The sequence below is a fragment of the Aplidium turbinatum genome, chromosome 5 (genome assembly GCF_918807975.1).
Source record: "Aplidium turbinatum chromosome 5, kaAplTurb1.1, whole genome shotgun sequence".
Classification (NCBI taxonomy): Eukaryota; Metazoa; Chordata; class Ascidiacea; order Aplousobranchia; family Polyclinidae; genus Aplidium; species Aplidium turbinatum.
In genome coordinates, this window is record NC_137476.1 from 25272347 (window position 1) to 25291096 (window position 18750).

The following is an 18750-nucleotide window of genomic DNA, read 5'->3' on the forward strand; positions in this document are numbered from 1 at the left end:
TACCCAACTTCAATTGAAACCTTTGCTTTCAGGAAATTTCCAGTTTCAATAAAACAACGACGTAATCTGTGACTTTTGCAAATTTACATTGACTTACATAAATTAATGCACTCATTGTCTTGATCCCTTTATCTGTCCCGATAATTCAGTTGGTTAAATGCCTGATTTCATAAACAAAACTTTACAATCAAGCGACGCTGGTTCGACTCTCGCGTAGGGTGCATCATTCCCCTTCATTATAAAAATTCAACTTGTGCCATTGAGAAATAGTGACCAATGTTGGACAACCAAAAAGAATATGGAGTCACCGGATCCCCCTACCACCTCTTCAATCCCTTAAAATTTGGTTTAGTAAATTCGTTATAACCTAAAAACTAAACAAGATAACTACTTAGAGTTTCATACTAATTTATTGCAATTACTTGATATAATTCAAATATGAAAAGAAAATAACGTTTTAAAATATTTCTACATACTTCATAGACAAAAGGTGTAAGACTAAACATTTTTAGCAAGCGTATTGTAACAGAATGCAAGGCTGGATTGAAAGATGGGAGAATCAACGACAACCAAATGTCAGCCAGTGGTCATGTCAGCAATGGGTATCTTCCTGAATATGGTCGATTAGATCAAAGCCGCGGATTGGGAGCTTGGCATCCAAGAAGTCCATGTGAGTTTGTATGATGAAACATGATAACCGTTTCTTGATGTCGGGTTAGTTGTATATGACGTGAAATTGTTTGCATCAAATTCCATCTTGATCCGACATTACAGAGGAAATGTTTTCAAAGTTTAGGGTGGAATGATTTTTATGATTATGACACCCTTCCACCGTCTACAAAACGACAGGGTTTGTTGATTGAGCGAAGGCTATGTGCAGTCAGGTCAGTTTAAACACACTCGGCTTAGACTTTACCATCATACGACTTCACTGCGCTGCACAGTGCACAGTCGTATAATCTAGCCAACACAGAAAACTCCAAATGTTTCTATGACATCATAAAAACATTTGCTATAAGATTTCTGCTGAAAAGTAATATCCCTACTCAAGGGGTGGGCGTCATAAGCATTTCTGTGTCATGTTAGTTTTCAAGTTTATAAATTGTCGCATGATGTATTTGAATAATTGTGCTTTATATTATAGTTGTATTGCAGCTTGATAGTCGAATTGCCTATTCCATATGCAATATATGTGATGCTTATCACAACGCATAAACAAAACAGTAAATTTAGGACAGAAGTAAAAAAGTTAAAAGTTTTGAAAAACCAGGTAGCCTAAGTTAATGAGCAACAAACTTGTTGTACAGAAGAGAAACTTTAAACTAGGGTATGAAATAGGCTATTAGTGATGTAGCCTACGTAAAGATTAGGGTCGCAAAATTCCCGGGAATTTTCAGAGGCGATACTTTCCATGTAAATTTTGGGAATTAGCGGGAATTTTGGGGAATTTTCTGAAACTTTTAAAACAATCTTAATTTGATGTTGAAACAGGAAAATAAAGACCTTATGCTGTTTAGAATAAAAGTACTATGTATAACTAAAATACTTAAGAATATACAGACACATGGTATAGTTTAATAACTCTAAAAATCAATCATTTCCAATCTGTTTTTTTACAAAGAAAAACAATACTGAGTCAGTTGCAAAGTCGTTGTTCTAGTTGCTGCCGGTTAGCATCTCCTCCTGCTCGGCGTCTTCAGATGATGTACTAATGACTGTTCTGGCAGCGTCATCTACTTCAGAGTCAACTTCAATTTGAGTTGACTTGTCTTCACAGGGCTCAAACAATGCCAAGTTTGACCTGACTGATACTAGTTTTTCGACCCTTTTATTTGCGAGTCTATTGCGGACCTTGGTGTGTGTGTTCCGAAATATGATCAGTATTTTTTAAATATTGAAAAAGAAGAAAGTATGCATAATTAATAATTATGCATAAGCCTCATTCTTAATCAACACCAAATTAGTGTTTATAAAATTGAAGAAAATAAGAAATGCTTAAGATAGGTTTTTGATATTTTTTTCTGATTGATGAAATATTTAACAAATATTTTAAACATAACAAATGCCAAATGAAAATTCCCAATATTCTCTGGTCCTTCAAAATTCTCGGAAAGTTTCCAAAATTCCCGGAAACTTTCCACCCCTTTACAACCCTAGTAAAGATAGAACCGTGCATTTATTTATTATCGTCAACTATGAATACACAAAAATATTTTCTGTGGAAATAAATCCATCTAGGTTAAAAGTAAAATCCTTCCAAATGTGACGCTCTTATGTTAACTTGCCAGATCACAAGCCCACATTTCAAACGATGGACAATATCGTTGTTTTTCAGCTGCCTTTCCATCAGTAGCGATACCGAAGAGATTTTTTAAACTCATGGCTACCAGTTACATTGTTATGACGTTACTGGTGTCGAATTATGGAAAATATTGAGATTCAAAGTCAAGCATCTAATCAACTATAATTAAAAGTTTGAAAAGAAATAATAAGTTAAGAAAATTGTCGTTTTTGCGGTAAGATTTTGTGTTCAATAGGTTATACTGTAATGGAAAACTCTGGCTTCCGTTATCAACGTATTGCACACGGGATTGAAGTACCCGATAGCACTCACCATAGCCATCTATGAAGGTCACTAAGCTACTCACCTATTTGTTGAATGGCTGTTTTCGTTGGACTCGGAAGCTGCATCGTGATCAAATGCAGAGGTTGCAATTCATAAAATGGTGAATGATTAAATGAGTGAATTGATTGCATAGAATTGAATGAAATATTGAATCGAATAAGATTGTGAATATGGAATGAATTCTATGAATAATGGAATGGAATTCTATAAAGTAAAAACGTTAAAAGTTTTGAGAAACGAGGTAGGTTGAGGAGGAACAAACTTGTTTGATGTATAGAAGAAAAACTTTTAACTAAGTGGCCGAAATAGGCTAATGGTGTACGCAAAGATCGAATCGAAGACTAGGGGAAAGTAACCATAGTTGAGCCAAATTTTACATTTTTGGCGATAAATTCTAACCGGTAATGTTTTCACTCAAAACAAACTGAATACCGTAAACGAAACTCTTTAAACTAGCGATTTGTGTTTTTACATACCTCGTAAGTAGCTTAGTTGTAGCATGTTTTTCACGTATAAGTAGGCTACTCATTTGGCTCAACTATGGAATCGCAGCGCCATAGTTGATCCACCCAGTGTCTTTAGTTGAGCCACTGTATTGTTGAAAAGGGAATTGATAAACTGATGAACCTGTGCGTTTTATAGCTTAAAACACACATTGGGATTAAGTGGTTTCATTAAAGGTGTATTGACAATGAGCAATATAAAAGAAAGAACGAATACAAATAGTCAGAGAGTGTCATTAAAACTTATGTCAGTTATTCAAAAAAATCAGTTTTTCAAATGCTTTAGTCAGTTATTGGCAATACTGGCATATAAAAATAGCTGTATCATCAGTACAAGCTTCATGTGCCCAGCTCTTACATGGACCTGCACTGCTGCAGCTGACAGCTGATGGATTGCAATGAACACAGCTCGAACAAAGGCATTTAACCATAACTCATTCCTCCACATTTTAACCCATTCCTCCACATTAGCCACTTGGCTCAACTAAGGGTCGGTGAAGTGGCTCAACTATGGAGCAGCGCTCAGTTTGAACACAACAGGAAAATTTTGTCAGTTCCTTTTGATCCAGCAGTTTAAATTCTACACAAATTAAAACTTTAAACTTTGGTTTATACATACAGAAACTTTCGCCTTTCCAACTGCTATACTTCCTGAATGAGCTAAGCTGACTTTTTCTCAAGAAAAAACGGTTTTAAGTGAGAAAAATACATAATTTGAGCTAGCGAACTCATCTTTCGCAAGAACCGCTTGAAACTAACAACGAAGAACAGTCATTTTACTGCAAACACTTTGATGTGGTCAAGGTGCAATGATTTTGCACCAATCGATAAAAAACCCTGGTGGATCAACTAAGGAACCGGCTCAACTATGTTACTTTCCCCTACACAAATTTAGTATCATCAACAACAATGAATAATTATTGTAGCCTGGTTGTTTGAAAATCAGCGGATAATGGAAAAGTTCAACCAAAGTTTCTTTTTTTTCTTTGGTTAAATGTTTTATTTTTACCTCAGTCAAAAGTAACCTGGATTGTGCAATGTGTGTGCACGGTGCACCTCATATGTAGGTAGGATGTCTGCTGCGTAATCGAGTAGAAAAAATCCTGTACGACAGTCAGAAAGGCATCGGTTGCACTTGTATGCTTAGTTTTTCACAGGACATTGAATGAGATGTTAGAAAGCAAACACAGAGACTGGCTTCCTGCGCACAATCAAAAATTTTCAATCACCTGGCAAAAACCTGAATAGCCTACGACAAAATGTATATGAATGAATATGTCCAATGTTCATTTTATGTTGTTATATTTAAATGTAGGTGCAAATGCAGTTTAATATAATTTTGCCTAACATTAAATGCCTTAACAAGAAGCATCATGGCATGTTTAAAATGCGTAGATTGGTGCTGTTTGTATTGCTACACTACTGTAATTGCATGTAGCTTACTGTCCCAGACAACTACTTTATCTGGTCAACACATGGACCAATCCACATCGCTTGATTAAGCCACGACCTGTTAACAGGTTTTGTTTTGCAGATGTTGGAGAATGGTTGCAAGTGGATTTTTTGATCCCAACTGGAGTAGTTGGAGTAATAACTCAAGGATACCCGAGTGGTGCTTACAGGGTAACTGGATTCAAAATATCGCATGGAAATTCGACAAATCAAATGCAAGTAATCCAAGCTTCCACAGGAGGCGATAAAGTAAGTTAACCTTTTAACTACCACTGGCTCTGTAAAGAGCCCAAGACTCCCCCTAAAAAATTCAGACTGTTTGCAATCACCATAACTCTGTTCTTTGTTTGCCAAACTGCCTGGATTTTGGGTCTTAGACCTAGTTTATTAGAAAAAGGAAGACTTGCATTTTTTTCAAGTTGAAAAAAGTACGAAGAACTGTTTACGAAGAGCAACTGTACGAAGAACTGTTTACGAAGAATTCGCCTATAACCGTTTGTATTTGAACTTTTTCTCCAATTTTTAATCATTAATAGGAAATTTTGCATAATAGGAAATTATGTATTTGTATAAATTTTGTAGGAAATATATGAATATTTTTTGCAAAGTGAAGCATATTCGGTTATTTTCTCTCATAACGCATTAACATCACTGCCACAACGTTTTTGCAGAGAGCCTGACACTTGCCTGACATGTAGCGGTGAAATTTATCGCAATTTGAAGTTTTTGTTTCAGATGTCCTAACGGAAACGAAAAAATATAAAAAACGCAAAATTTTGTAATTTAATGTTAGAAAGTTTAGTCATTTTTAAAGCAATATCAAGAAAAAATACACAAAATTTGTAAACATACTTCAAAAATCTGCTAAATATACCGTACAACAACTTTCATGTTTTGTTTTTTGGTCAGTCATCCTTCCCAAAATACATCAAATACAAAAAATGCTCAAAACCAAAGAAATGCTCAATTAAAATTCAAAAATTGCATCAAAACACAGTGGAAGTTAAAGGATTTAAATCCTGAATTTTGAATTTCACTAAAACATTGCGTTTTGCATCATCAAGAAATACTTCGAATTATCAACGAAAAGGATTGAACTTCCAGATAACAGTAGGCTACAACTTGGTTTATTATTTAAAATAGCCTCCCACGTTCTAACGATAAAGTCTGAAAATTCTTTGAAGTTTAGGCTACTGTCAGTTCGCGATTGCCTAGGGATAGCACGAATACAGAAACATGACAGCAATTTTTAAAAGGTAAATGCCACCTTAAAGTATCGTAGCAACTTTAACAAAAACAAAGTAAAAAAGTAGTAAACTTAAAGGTGACGCAATAATTTTGCGATTTCAACAACTTTCCTTGCAACGCAATGCAAAATGATAACTATTCTCAACATATCATTGGTTGAACCTGTTTGAAATATCTTTACTTCTCATATAATATGTGCGAAATTTAGTGGCGGCTTTGAAATTTGTTGATTATTCTGCTTGGATGTTTGCCACCACATTCTTTCATGTTCTGATTTTAACACCCTCACAAAAATAAATCTGTAGCGTGTGTTTATTTGGACTTTCTGATGAATTCATTAACGGTGTTTTTACATTGAAACTTTCCATTTGCACTAAACGTTGTTTTTCAAGACTTTTGAAGCGAATCCTGCAGATGAAAGTGGAAGTACTCACGTGACAAATCGGTTTCCTGCTCCTGTGACGGAAGATACTTTCGCCTCATTGTTGGTTCTTACTACCTTTCCCCCAGCTTAAGGATGGAGTATCTGCTGTGCTAAAGCAATTTATGCTGCTGGATGTAGAAGATGGCGGATGGTAAATCCGTTATCTGATTGTAAAATTGCAAAGAAAAAAATTTGTATATAGTTGTTTGTTATTTCAATAAAGTCTAAGTATAATCATAAAAATTAATTCTGAATAAACGAGACAAATTGTTGTGCAAAGTGGTTACGTTTATTATAAAACTGCGAAGCATAAATGAGTAGTAATTCTCGAAACGTCGTGAAAATCAAAAATAAACAAAAAAAGTGACAGAATGTAATGTGTTTTCTTAGAACTAGAACTTTACATCAAATGATTGTGTAAATTCCATCCTTCTTAAGGATGGAGCATCTGTTGTGCTGAAGCAATTTATGCGACTGAATGCAAAAGATGGCGGATGGTAGATCCGTTATCTGATTGTAAAATTGAGAAGAGAAGTTTCTGTTTATTGTTATTTGTCATGTCAATAAAGTCTAAGTATATAATCATAAAAATTAATTTTGAATAAACGATGCAAAAGATTTGTTTGTTGTACAAAGTGGTGGTGTTTAAAACAAAACGGATAAGTAGGCTATTATAAATGAGCAGTAATTCTCCAAATGTCGTGCAAGCAACCTGACAGATACAAAAGAAGAAACAAAGAATTATCAAGATGGCGCCCAAACGCAAAGTATTGTATGTCATATCTTGCAATCTGCAATCAATAGTTACGCAGTGTTTAAGAGTTGTTTTTCGGATATCAGCTTCTTAGAGATCTCACAAAAAGCCGGGTTCTCAATCTTGAGGAATTAAACTACTTTGCCAAATTAAAATAAGCTATCGTAAATTTTCCAACAAAAATTAAACTAGCTATTATTATTATTATTTATTTGCGTCAGACAAAGTTGTCCATATCCAAAACAAAAACAACGAAATAATACAAAAACTGCAAATGCACAAAGGTCACAGAGAGCCACTTTGGATGACGTCGGTTTAAAAGCTCACTAAATGGGCTATCTATACTGTTACAAATTTATATACAAAGAGCGTTGGAAGAATTGAAAGTATTCAGAACAATAAAAACAATCAGATGACATCAGGTCTGATATAAAGCGATTTGAGGAGTGAATGCAACGGTTGATAAACGAAAACATGTTTTTCTCAATAAAGCATCAAGCGTTGTTATATTATAGGCTACATTACTTGATATTCACGGGTACTGACATAACGAGGCAAGTTGTTCAACACGTAATCGTTTTATACTAGAAGATCTAAACTTGTTCCACAACTGGGATGCGTAAAAGGACATACAATAAGAGCGAAATGCAATGTTTTTTACAGCGGGTGAGCATTTAGCGAAATGAGATTTTGCATTGTTTGCAGCACAGTTCTGAGAGCGTACCTGCCTTGAAATATCAAATATCTTGAAAACGTAATGCATTGCGACTTAGATCAAACATAAACATAAAAATAAACAGTTAATCTGAAATACAGTAGCACTGTCGATGCTTTTAGTTCTATACAAACTTTTATTTAACAGAGGCAAACCTTTGTTTATCCTCATGACTACTTGGACTGTTTGAAACGAAAATGTTTCAAAACTCCTTGCTTCGTTTCTGCGCAAAACGATTGAGCTTGGGAAGTGGAATAATAACAATATTCTTGAGATTGTGGAAGTGGTAAAATGTCAATGCATTTTCTTAGAAATAGAAGTTTAAATCGAATGATTGTGTGAAATGTTTTTTTCTAAGTATTTTCGTTTCGTCGTCAGCTCGAAACGAAAATGGAACACATCAAAATCTTTGACCTCAGAAAATACGTTACAATCTGATTTTGAGCAATGCACTTCCAAGAATAGTTTACATATTAGGATTACAAAACAAAGATATTTCGAACATATTGCAAAAACTTGACGCAAAAGCCCGTGAAAATATTTTGTCTCCATGTCGTTTTTAATTATTGTTCTTGTACAAGTTTCGCTCCATTTAATTCAAGCAACACAAATTCGAAGTTTTAGAACTATCCTAATATGTAGTGTTGCAATTGTAAAACAACGCAATTGTCGTAATTTTGTAGTGACTTAAATTACATCACAAATGAATCATTTGCAATGAAAGCCTATTAGTTACAGTCAGTCGTTTATTTTGTTTGAATACAAAAACTAAACATACATAAAAAATAAAACGAATACATAGCCTATTGTTTGCATCTAATGAGATAATGCGAAAGACCATAATAGGCCTGGGCTGGGTAGGCGTGAGAGGTCGTCGAGTCTGCATTCTCATACAAGTCATCTGTCAAATTTAATGAAAACTTAAGCTTGGTTACAAATCATCTGTCAAATGCATCGCTGCAGTTTCCGGTAAACAATTCGGGTTGGTACACGTTCAATCTTAGGCTATTACATGTTTTCTTCAAAGTGCATTTATACGTTTTGTGGATCATTCGCCACAGCAGCCCCTATCCTGGTGGTTTAAAAGCAGCCCTATCAGTTATATATCAATGTAAACCATAAGCAGGTAAAAGTTGAGAGATGTTTAGATAAATACATTTCAAATGTATCTTGACAGAATTATGTCATGATAGCCAACAAACGTATTTTTAGTTTCACGTGACAATATTCTTTAGAACGTTTTAACGACATGTACTTGAAGCAGTTGGGAGTGGTTTGGTTATCTCTTTCAGATGGAAAATGCCTTAAAACGACATTTTAGCAAGCGGGTTTCTTTCAGCCTGTAAGTACAACCGAATAAATAACACTGATGAGATCGTTGTTTATTGTATTAGTTTTAAAACTAGTTTTTCAAGATCAATAACAAACGTTCAACAGAAGATGAGATAATATATGTTGTCTGAAACAATGATACTAGTAAGTGGTTTGACACGTTGTTGGCACTGCCGCGGTAACTTTCCAAAAATTAGTTGAGGCAGCATACATGCCTCGGGGAGTATCCAAAAAGATTATGGGATGGGGACAACACGGATTATTCGTTTTAACAAGTCTCTGACATTTCGATAAAGTTCAATGTAATTTCTTAAGACCCTTAACGGTTTCTTGCAGTAACCTACAGTGGCGTAGCTAGGGGGTGGGGGGCAGAAGGCCTCGGGCGGCACGTCTGGGGGCGGCACTTCAGACAGGACGTTTGTTGTTAATAATGCAAAAGTACTATATCCCCTAAACAGAGGTAGCCCCCAGCCAGGGGTTTGCAAAGCAGTAAATACGCCTTGCATGATTTAAGTTATTGATTACTATTATATCATGCTTCTGTAGCAGCTCTACTTTTTTACAGTAAAAAAACATTGAACAAACTAAAATAAACGGGCCCCTGAACAACCATGTCTCCCCGGTGGTTAACACAGCCCTGCCTTCATAGATAAAAGGTTGAGAGAGAGAGATTGCTTAGTTGCCTTTCAATATTACATACTAAATACAAACATATAGACAAGAAGCACCAACAAACTTTACGCTATTCTAATTAAAATGCTTGTTGTATAAATGAACACAAAATTTAAAATGTTAAAAAAACAATTTAAAATAATGCACACTTAAACATTGAACCAATGTATGTGATCGAAACAGTGAAATGTGACGTCCTTGTGAGCAGTCCATTAACGTGAAATGTGATTAAACGTTTCATTGTTTGACAATTTGGCTACGTATGGTTTTATACGAACGAAACAACAGAATGAACTGCAATGAAATAATTTAAACAAACAAATTTGCTTTATCTGAGCATTTTTGTTACGTTGTTTAAATACAAGTGGCTTGCTTCTTTCTGATTGTTTCGTTTCACTCTACAATTAATTTCTTCTATGTGTGAAGTTCAGAACTTTCCATACTGTGTACAACGGCATACTATAGTGTGCCGCAAGAGGGTAGCAACTCGCAAGTGGATTGGATTTTGCAGTCGTAGCGCAAAGCTACAAAGTGTCAAATTTGTTTAGAAAAGAGCATTTGTTTTCATGTTACACGCTACTATGAATTACCATTTTATCTTTGAATTTTTTGCTATCTCGAGATGAAATCCTGGTGCCTTTAACAATTTATTCGATTATTGATGTATTGTTATTAATTATTTCTAGTTTTGATGAACTGGGGGCAAGAGAAACGTATGTATGTCAACCTTTTGCAAAAAAAAAAACGGTTGCCTTATTTTAAACAAGATTCGACAAATTGGTTTGTTTCCTTCATCTTTGTGACTACAGCAGGAGCTTTAATTTCAATAAGTAGGTTTTGTTAAAGCCGCTTACCGAATTGCTCAGATCTTCATTTCTGTCTGCCAGGGCCGGATTAAGGGTTTATGGGGCCCTGGGCTGAGTTGAAAGTGGGGGCCCTTATCAAGTGACAATTTTCGCTAAAAAGGTTATCAATCAATGACGCTAAAAGCATTTCTCAGCAGCTGCGGGCTCCGCCTCCAAACCCGAGTTGTGTGTATTATTCTAGTATTGTGTAGTGGGTAGTTTGCTTTTGCTGCGATTGGGATCGAAAAAAGCGATTAAACAGGAACATTATTTTTAGAACAACAAAATGACATAATTCGTTTAATGCTGACTTTATTAGAGGGGCGCAAACTCTCAAACTTACCCGAGCGACGCCACTATTCTCTAGGCAGGCTACGGCTACGCCACTGTTCTCTAGTTGTCTTTTTGAAAGCAAAACCGATCATTTTAGAGCAGATCAACAAACGTATCCGTTTGTGAGATAGGTTATCACTGTTCAAAGTGAACTTGATCCTTTCTCCACAATTTTTTAGTGGCAACATTTTCAATACAAATTGCTAATAGGCGATTATTGATATACTGTACGATAACATGTTCATTTTGTGCAATACTGTACTGTTCAAAACAAACAATTTTGCATCAAGAAAATTGTGAGGAAAAACCTGGTTAATTTTCAACAGTATTACTTCGGAAAAGATTCATTTTCTGGTTGAAAAGCAAATCTAGCAATGACAATAAACTTTTAGTGCTTGGTGTGAATGGTGTCGAATACTTAAACACAAAACTGTTGAGATACAGAGCGATCAAAGTAAGCTTAATCGTTTCACAAAAAACTAAGCGTTTGTTTTTGGCCGCAGCTTTATGTATGAACTGTGAATTGTTTGTCAGCTTCACACGATAAAAACAAAATCATATTCATAGGAGTATAGGCCATAAATCGAAAATGAAACTGCAAACTGGTAGGAGGTACCAGTAGTCATTTTGTTTGCTGCCCTAGAAAATTGTTCATATCAACTCAAAACGGAGGCTTTCTTGCTTTTCTCGTGGCAAAATCGCTGATCAATTCTTCAAAATTCAATGAATCCAAATGAATCTTGTTCAATGCTTAAAAGCGAAAGATTCGAAACTCGCTCTTGCCGCGAAGAATTTCGAACTTCGTTTTTGATTCTCTTTAATTTTGAAAAAAATCTTTCTCCAGTGCAGTTGGAGACCATCATACACAAATATATTCGCAGAGCAACGAAGATATTGGGAAAGGTTTCAACACACCTGTTTTCCCTTAGAAGTAAGAACATGTTGAGCTCAACACTGTTTTCCACTTCGTGTTGATCAGGTTTTCTGAGGCTTCTTTTCCACCATCAGCAGTTTTCACTTTGAAAAATTCTGCAAAATGAACTGTTTCAGTTGGAAAATTGGCTTCGAAATCCATGGGATCTTCCTTCATCAATGCAACAGTAGCTTGAGGAATCTCGTTAGGGCTAAGATCCGTCAGTTTTGAAATGAAACCAAACTCACTTTCGACGTCACGGTATGCTTTCAAGCGCTTATCCAGTTCTGCAGATAGTTTGTCAATTATGGCAAGATACACTTCAACTTTAAATTTATCACTTGGGGAAAAAATCGTTGACTCTGTAGAGGGCTCATAAAAATGCCTATAACGTTGTGTTTGAATTTGTTTTGAAGAACCTACGTAGGTGTTGGATCCACAATCCACATTTCTTCTTACCTTTTTTATTATACGTTTCAAAGTTAGATCTTTCGCTTTTGACAAAGCTCATGAGACTTTGTAACAACTGTACTGCATTATTCAAACACAATCCACTTTTTTGAAGGGACAGGTTTGTTTTTTGAAACCTTTCTAAACTTGCACTCCACATTTCAAGCAAAATAGCTGTCTCCAGTTGTTTCAACTTTTTTACAAATCCTTCTCCTTCGAGTTTGCTCTCTCGAGATTGAGCATCATCAGAGGACAATTCTTCAAGCGCTAAAATGGTCTCACGGTATCCTTTGTTTATCTAGCTGACCATCTTGTATCAGATAATGTCTTTAAAACAGGCAAACAAAACAGGAATTTTCGATGGACTTGCCAACGATGAGTAGACGAGACGAGCCATGAATAAAGGCTTTGCAACAATTCAAAAAGCTCAGCGGCAGAACGGCATATTTCTACACCACATTTACCGATAAAATTAAGTGAGGCAAGGCACATAATGAGCTACACTACATTTCTCGCGCAGAAGAGCTTGAAGACCATTATACTTGCCACTCACATTGGCAGGATTATCATAACTTTGACTGTACCATTTCTGGATATGAAAGTACCGTAGCAAATAAATATGCTTTTTGTTTAAAAAAAATGAATAACTGAGGCGGAGCATGGGTGATGCAGCACCGCAGCAGCCAGCACATATGGGCGAGCCGCCCCTGCTTGTTTGAGATACGAATTAAAACAGCAATCTTTAGCTGTGCAACTAAAAAAAATATTATATGCTTTCTTTGAAGTGGGGCCCCCAAAAGTGGGGGCCCTGGGCTTCAGCCCCCCCCCCCCCCCCCCTTAATCCGGCACTGCTGTCTGCCACGATTTTTTTTTGCGTGTGCAACGTGTGCAATGCGTGTGCAATGTGTGCAATGGGGGGGGGATTAAGGGCTCCCCCCCCCCCCTTAATCCGGCACTGCTGTCTGCCACGATTTTTTTTGCGTGTGCAATGTGCAAACCACTATCTGCATGCAGCAATTGGAAAGACAAAAATAGATTGATTTAGGTAGAATATGAATATAATCTCGAATTTTATAAACTAAAAGCTCCCCAAGGTTAAACTTGTTTATCAAGTTAAAGACTTGCGCTGGTGAAGTTCCTTGTAAACGAATCAGTCACTCAACGCCACTGCGCTCTCATGATTGCATCATTGAATTTTATACAAAACATATTTGGTGTGAATAAATCCATCTAGGCTGAAAGTAGAATCTTCTCATCGAAAAGTGACGCTCTAAGGTTAACTTGGCAGATCACAAGCCCACGTTTCAAACGATGAAAACAATATCGTTGTTTTTCAACTGCCTATCCATCAGCAGCGATACAGAAGAGATTTTTTAAACTCTGGCCTCATCAAACATAAACTCTGGGCTCATCAAACCATGCAAAATATTGAGATTAAAAGTTAAGCATCAAATCTACGTAAATAAAAGTTTAAAATAAGTTAAGAAATTTGTCGTTTTTTGAGGTAAGATTTTTTATTGAGTAGGTTATAATGCAAACTCTGGCTTTCGTTATTAACTCATTGCACATGGGATTACAATACCCGATACCAAACTCACCATAGACATCTATAAAGGTCACTAAGGCTGTTGAATGCTGAAAAAAGTTCCATTTGAGTGTAGTCAAACAGCCATGAAAAGTTCACAATCAGATAGGCTACCTGGTAGGTGGACTTATATGCAATTATTCTACTTGAAGCAAGAAAGACGTTTGCGGACGGGACCCGATTTAGACCATCTTAATTTAGTGTTAGCTGTTATATGTTGCTTAGAGCAGTGTTCATTTTCGCATCACTACTGTACATCTTACATGAGACGGTACACTACTTACATGAGACGCAGACTAAATCAAAAGGTTTAGCCTTTCATTTCTTGTTGGACTTGTTATTTGCCTTTTTTACTACTTTTTTTGATTTTCCTATTAGCCTACAATGAAAATAATAAATAATTAATATCAAAATATTATATTATTAATCATTAATTTATTTTGCTAGATTATTAGGCCATTTTATGTTTTTTTGCTTGAATGACCAGAAAATCAGATTGAACTGTTTCGTGATAGGTCAGCGGTGATAGTCTACAGGTTGCGGCAAAAGTCCTTGGACATATTTTGTAAATTAATTTAATGTAGGTTTTAATCTGTTTACCTCATTGCTATTATTCAATATGGAGTGTAATAAACCCTATTTTTAAGATTTCAGTACTTGGGTGATAAAATTTAATTGAACTTAATAGTATGAAGGCTAAACGTGAAACCATCATTGAACTCCACCGCGCTGGAAAGACAAACTCTGAGATTGTAAAGCTGATTAAAGCTCCCAGATCATCACACTGTGAAGAGATTTGAGGAACTTGGAAATGCTGCAGATCGACCTCGCAGTGGAAGACCACGAACTGTTAGGACTCCAAGCTCATCAAAGCTGTCAAAGCTCGTGTTAGGCGCAACCCAAAGAGATCCAGGAGGAGAATCGCTCATGACATGAATGTGAGTGAAAAAACCATGAGCAGAATTGTTAAAAGTGAATTGAAGTTGTCGCCTCTCAAAATGCAAACCTGCCAGCACCTCACGGATCTCCAAAATGAAAAACGATTGACTCGAGCGAAGATTCTCCTCAACAAACTGAAAGATGGTACGCACACAGATGAAATCATTTTTTCTGATGAGAAATTGTTCACAGTTGAGGCAATTTGCAATCGACAAAATGATCGAATTCTTGCAAAATTATCAGCAGACATTCATGATTCCGTAAAGCGGGTTTTCAGACATCAAAAGCCCTCATCCGTCATGGTTTGGGCCGCCATATCCAAGACATGGAAATCTCCTCTCATTTTTGTCCCTCAAGGTGCAAAAGTGAATACAAATTCTTACATTGATTTGATTTTGACTCCGGCACTTCAAGGGGCCAAGAAACACTTCAAAGAGAGGCCATTCACATTCCAGCAAGATGGAGCGCCGTCACACACGTCAAACAAAACCCAGAAATGGTGTCAGGACAATTTTTCAAGTTTCTGGAGCAAGGAACTTTGGCCACCCTCATCACCAGATCTCAACCCCATGGATTATTCTGTTTGGTCCATTTTGGAAGCAAATGCTTGTGCTTCGTCTCATGGGTCAGTGGATGCTCTGAAGCGCTCCTTGGAAAAAGCATGGCTCAAAATACCCCAGGAAACCTTGTGTAACGCTGCTAAGAGTTTCCGTAAGAGACTTGAACTTGTTATTCAGGCGAGAGCAAGTCATATTGAATGAAATTTTGTAAATATGTTGCAAACTGTCTTCTCTAATACATGTTAAAATTTTATCTTGTTTCATTAACTTTTAAAAGAATTATTCAATTTTTAAGTTGTCCAAGGACTTTTGCCGCACCCTGTATTTAAACCCAATCTCTCTAGTTTAAACTATATTGCAGAGTGCCTGAAATGATAGTTAAAGAAAAGTAACCAGCTAAATTGTGATGGCTGAATGACATTTGATTCCACAAAACAATAATTGCTACCAGTTTTGCCAGATATGTCTTTATTGCTTTAAGAGTTCAGTTGCCGTTACAAAGCCTTTACCCAAACGTGGCACAAAAATAGGTCAAATTCGTACATAATGTACACCAGATGTGCCCACTTACCGGTCGCGACCCAGTAAAACGGGTCACGAAAAAGTTTTTACCGGGTCGCGAGAACATTCGATCAAAACGGCCTTCAAGATTGCGAGTTGGTTGTAGGTATGTAGTATGTACTCAGTCATGACATAAATTGATCACAGTGAAACCAATTGCAATCATACACTTACTCATGATCTGCTGCATATCTATCAAAGTAGTGACGGATCCATGGAGTGGGCGCTTAGTCACGTGCTCCCCAAAACACATTAACACTCAAATTCTCTTCATTTGTGCCAAAATCCTCTGTCATTAACCTCAATTCTAGTAGCATTGGGAAAGCATGGTTTCAGCAATGGATTGAAGAAATAGTACATCCAACTGGTAAATTATTCAGGGCTTTCCAAAAGTCAAGTTATTGATAACTTGAAGTATGTTCAAACCGGAATAAAAATAGGACTAACCATATAAGTAGACGTCAAAATTCGTTTTTCCTATTGCCCGTCCGCGAGGCTATTTTCACTTTAAAACCGGTCCGTGATAAAAAAAAAAAAGGTTGAAGATTGTTAAGACAAATAGTATGAATCATTATCAAATATTCTTATTCTAGTATATCTGATTTACACTAAATGCAATCAGGCCAACTTCCATTTAAATATTAATTTGTGCGCGTTGTCATCCATTTTTCTAAAAATTCGTCAATCTTTTTTTAATCTAAAGCAAAAATGCTTGTTGCAAACTACAGAAAAAATCCAAAATGTCTGTTTCCAAGTTGCAGGGCACAAAATTATAACAAGTTTCAAACAGACACAAATTGATTCCTTTTGTCGTGACAGTGCAATTTGTTAGATTGCAGAGTAACAATCTTTCAAAATGTTGACTAAACTCACTGCAATGTTGATGTTCGTTCATCTTGTTTGTGGAATAAACCGTTCAAACTTGTGTCTACCTCTTAGTCAAATGGTCGATCAACATCAGCAGGTACAATCACCACCCGCAACTATCCAGGGACGTGCGGGTAAAATGGGGCCAGCGGGCCAACTTGGGCCAAAAGGTGACAAGGGGGACATTGGACCACCCGGCCAGTGCAATTGTGACGACAGCCCAAGAAATCAAGCTCTAGTAGAACAGTTAAAAATCCTCAATGGTAAGTTGCTGACGTCACATATAACAAAATTGTGGCAGATCATCTTCCGCCAACATTCGAATATTTGTTTTGACAACACAAGCAAATATTACGAAAAAAAATTTAAGCTCAAAGACTTTTAGTTCTATATAGTTAAAAAATCTGTTTTAACACTGTTTACCTTCTGTATTTCATTGTGATTGTGATTCGTGATAAATACTAACGATAAAAATTGAACACGATTTTCGTGTTTTTAAAATGTTTAAAACTTCAAAATTTTATAAAATCTTGACTGAAAAGGTTAAAATTGAATTTTCAGTTACCCTGTTTACTATTCATACGCAATGTGGTCATTACGAAACTTGTTTTTCAGACACTGTCCAACAGCTTGTAAACCTCACTCAGCGTTCACCAAATGGTATGTCACCATGAATAATTGTGTTTATTTTTATTGAAAGCTGTTGCAGCTTTACATTACTTTGTCTGGGACAACATAGCCTACTGTGCATGTAGGCCTATCTATGAAATGGGTCTACTGTGCTATGTCCAATTTTCTTAAAAAATAAAAACTTTCTTGAATGTGAGACATTTGATCAATTAAAAAGTAATTAACTTGTTTTCAAATACGGAAAGGATTTTGCAGGATGATAGGGGGAAGGTGGGGTGAGTTGGAACAAAAATTATTGTTTTACCTCTAGAACCGCTTTCACTTTTTCAAAATTCTTAAAACTTCACAAATGGAGAGACTAATGGTAACTAAACATTTTCGCAAAATTTTAAAGTTGTATTACACTCACATAAAAGTAAAATCTGATAAACTCATCTCAAACCTGAACGTTCTAACTCACCCCACTTGTGGGGTGAGTTGGAGCATGCAATGGGGCGAGTTGAAAACGTGAATTTATTGTGTTTATTTGTGTATATTTTTCGAAACTTATACCTTCTAGTTGAGCCGTATTCGTACCGGCTAATAGCTGTCATTGTTTACGATCACATGCATGCAATGTCACATAATAATATAGGCTATTTATGGCGATGAGCTTGCAAAAACGTTTCTTATAAAAACACACATTATTTTCTAATTATGTTGCTTTGCAGACTCTAAATTGAAAAGGTTGTAGTGAATATAATAGGTTGTAACTGAACATAGTCAGTTCAACATTATTCCTAGCCTAACTTCTAAGTTCTTATACAGTGGAGTGAGTTGGAACATGTTCCAACTGGCACCACAGCCACTGTTCTAACTCACCCCATCAACGGAAACATTGAAAAAATCTAATTTTACAATCTACACTTTATTTGAACAAAACTGACTATGCAATACTTAAAGTACAAGACTACTGCTAATCATTGCACAAAAGAACTTTCTGTTGACAAACGCAGCTATAATAATAATAATAACAATATTTATATAGCGCCACATCCACAGTCAAACTATGCTCCTGGGCGCTGTACATGACAATGGTGATAATTTATACGGTACATTCAGTCATAATGTTCATTGAAATAGAACGTTTTCAAGCGAGCTTTAAATTCATTTAAATTTTCAGCTTCTTTCACACAAATAGGCAAACAGTTCCAGCAACTGGCAGCAACAACTGGAAAGGTACGATTTCCATATTGTGTCTTACATGAAGGGTTGCACAAGAGCAATTGATGCTGAGAACGCAAAGTTCTGGCAGGTTTATAATGAACAAGCAAAGTGTCCAGATAGTTCGGAGCAAAACCA

At 36.2% G+C, this 18750-nt stretch overlaps 1 protein-coding gene across 1 annotated transcript in view; it reads left to right on the forward strand.

Moving 5' to 3' along the window:
- LOC145771063 (uncharacterized) overlaps nt 1-18750 on the forward strand; it is a 208969-nt gene that overhangs the window by 56523 nt on the left and 133696 nt on the right. Inside the window, exon 8 of the mRNA XM_082582806.1 lies at nt 6477-6703. The gene's annotated coding sequence lies outside the window, so the exon portion shown is untranslated. The remainder of the gene's footprint in view (nt 1-6476; nt 6704-18750) is intronic.